Below are 2,981 nucleotides of genomic sequence, written 5' to 3' on the forward strand. Positions count from 1 at the left end.
CCCCCCCCACGGCTTTGGAACAGAAACAAACTTAGACAAAAAAAAAGACACATACACAGACACGCTCACACAGACACAAATTCTCATAGACACACACAGACACACTCACACAGAATACACAAACTCTCAAAGACTCACACAATCACACCCTCACACACACATATACATTCACACGTACACTCATACACACTCACACACACACATACAGACACACACATACAGACACACACACACACACACACACACACACACACACACACACACACACACTTATAAAGATTCACCAAGACATACAGACATATTATACACACGCACTAACACACAGATAAAAACACAAACATACACACTCTTACACATAAGCACACGCAGGCTTATACACGTACAGATGGAGAGAGACAATAATTTAGGAAGGCGAGCATGTCACCGAGCGTCTTGTCGAGCAATTAGTTCGAATATTGGTCGCTTACGTTTCGTAGCAGCCGCGTAAAATTTCACTCACCGACAAACTCGCTGACCATGCTGACCATCTTGCAGACTCGTCGCCGAGTAAGTCGGCGTGCAATGTTATAACATATTATTATAAAGAGTGCCCAGGAGATGCCACCACCGGAGATGCAGATCTTGGAGTAGAAGACATTCAGAAGCAGCAGGAGCAGGACTGGGAGCAGCAACAGCAGAAGTATCCAGAAGGCTCATGAAGGCATGCTGGACAATAGGGCTTAGTACACATAAATGAGGATTTGGTGTGTGCAGACTGGTATCAGCAGAAGGTGGAGCAGCAGCAGCAGCAGCCCTTCGGAGTAACGTTATAGGGGGTGCCCACTAGCGAATGCTGATCGGGTCGGGTCGGGTCGGGTCGGGTCATCGGGTCGGGTCGCTTTCTGGCGGTTTCAGCGTGCACTACAACCCCGCTGCGATTGTACCTGACGACCTAGAAGTTAAAATAAAGAAATCTTTCACCTACATGCAACTACACAGAGGGCGTAAATCGGGCTGCTATTGGCTGAACTTTTGACCCATGAATACATTAAGTAGATCTAGGCCTACGGTACTCTTGGGCTTTCTGCACTCCCTCTCCCTGTCTCCCTCTGCGTGTGTGTGTGTGTGTGTGTGTGTGTGTGTGTGTGTGTGTGTGTGTGTGTGCGTGTGTGTGTTTAGTTTAGTTTAGTATGGGGTTTTACGGAGCTCGCAACTGCATAAGGTCATACGAGCGCGCGAAACACAAATTGGTTGCATTTGCAACAGTTCACTGCACGGTTGGTCAATATTAGACTTTAAAATGTTAAAATATTAAAATTCGGTGTAAATATATTTTCAATTTAAAACAACTCTTATAATACAATTTTTTACAATATTGTTTCATTTTATAATTTCCCATTAAGGCCAATAGCCTTCATAAAATCTAAGATTCTGTTGGGACCAACGACGGAAAAAATGTCTTGCAATTTTTTGCATTTGAAGTATTTCCTTCAGATCTTTCCAAAGTCTAGACATTCAGTTAAAATGTGTCTAACGGTAAAAGCTGTGTCGCATCCGACACCAAACGGCTTCTCATCTCCCTGTAGGAGGTATTTGTGCGTCAGGGCCGTGTGTCCGATGCGCAATCGAGTAAAAATGACTTCGTTTCTTCTGGAGAGGTCCGAATGATTTCGCGGTCCCAGCTTGGGTTTTATATTATCGAGTTTGTTATTCTTCTGTTTTTTCCAGTGGCTCTCCCACAGACTGGAGGTATACTTTTTGACTTTATTTCTAAAGTCAGTCTGTGGGAGAGTGTTTGTCGTTGATCCCAGCAGAAGGGATGAAGCTTTCTTCGCCATGTCGTCTACCTGCTCATTTCCTCGGATGCCCACATGGCTAGGTATCCATGCAAACATAATATTTTTTACTGTTTCAGATAGGGTGTGAATTTTCTGTTGTAGTCTAACTATTTTTGGGTGTAGGAGTGTGTAGTTTGTGAGTGAGGTGATGCAAGACAGAGAAACAGAAAGGATAAGGAAAGATTTGTTAGGGGAATTTTCTACGGAGTCCAGCGCCATGTCAATTGCAGTGGCCTCCGCAGAGAAAATTGAGGCTTCAGGATGGAGTCTCCTCTAGTGTGTATTGTTGGGGGATAGGGCTGCGGCGCCCACATTATTGTCTTTTTTGGAGGCATCCGTGAAGATGAGCTTCGCACCGGGGTATTTATCTATTAGTTTTTGTTATTCTGCTTTAAAAATTTTGGTGTTCGTGCTTTCTTTGTTATGTGTGGTCAGCTGTACGTCTACATTTGCCTTGGTGAGGGGCCACGGAGGGAGTTCGGGGAAAAGAAATTGTTGGATGTCTTGTTTGGAAAAGTGTAAGTTTTTGAGGTCCTCAGGGATTCTGAGACCGATTGGTTTGATGAAGTTTTTCGTTGTTTTGGAATTTGTTTATGGTTTCTGGGTTTGTTTTCAAAATGAAGTTGTGCGCTGGATTTTCTGGTGTTGAGCTCTGTTTAATTGCGTATTGTAGTGAGAGTTGTGTACGTCTGAGTGAGAGTGATGGTATGTTTGCCTCGGCCCGGAGGCTCTCCATCGGGGAAGTGCGGAAAGCCCCCAGAGCGAGGCGGAGTCCTTGGTTTTGTACTGGGTCTTGCATTTTCAGGATGTGTGCTTTTGCCTATCCGTAGGCTTGACAGCCGTACTCAAGTCTGGACCGGACAAGGGAGATGTACAAGCGGAGAAGGTGTTTTGAGTCCCCGCCCCACTCCGGATGCGATAGAATTTCCTTTCCGGAGTGCGACCGCCACATGTCGTTGTACAGTGGAAACCATATATAACAGGCCCGGTAATAACAGGGATCCGGTAATAACAGGGATTTTTAAAATCCCCGTTTTTTCCTCTTCTGTGTCTGTATTAAAAGTTATCGGCTATAACAGGGCCTCATCGGAGCCCAACCGGTTATAGCAGGGACCAAGGCTCGTCAACTATGAGTAAAAAGTAAGAGAGAGAGAGAGAGAGAGA

The 2,981-nt window shown here is 45.1% G+C and overlaps 1 protein-coding gene across 3 annotated transcripts in view; it reads right to left on the reverse strand.

Moving 5' to 3' along the window:
* Nucleotides 1-2,981, reverse strand: part of LOC101846946 (neuroglobin) — a 299,153-nt gene that overhangs the window by 226,801 nt on the left and 69,371 nt on the right. The window contains exon 2 of one of the 3 annotated variants that reach the window (XM_005092257.3): nt 500-931. The exons of the other annotated variants lie outside the window; for them this stretch is intronic. The gene's annotated coding sequence lies outside the window, so the exon portion shown is untranslated. The remainder of the gene's footprint in view (nt 1-499; nt 932-2,981) is intronic. 3 annotated transcript variants of the gene reach the window in all.

The sequence above is a fragment of the Aplysia californica genome, unplaced genomic scaffold (assembly GCF_000002075.1).
Source record: "Aplysia californica isolate F4 #8 unplaced genomic scaffold, AplCal3.0 scaffold00043, whole genome shotgun sequence".
NCBI classification, from domain to species: domain Eukaryota; kingdom Metazoa; phylum Mollusca; class Gastropoda; order Aplysiida; family Aplysiidae; genus Aplysia; species Aplysia californica.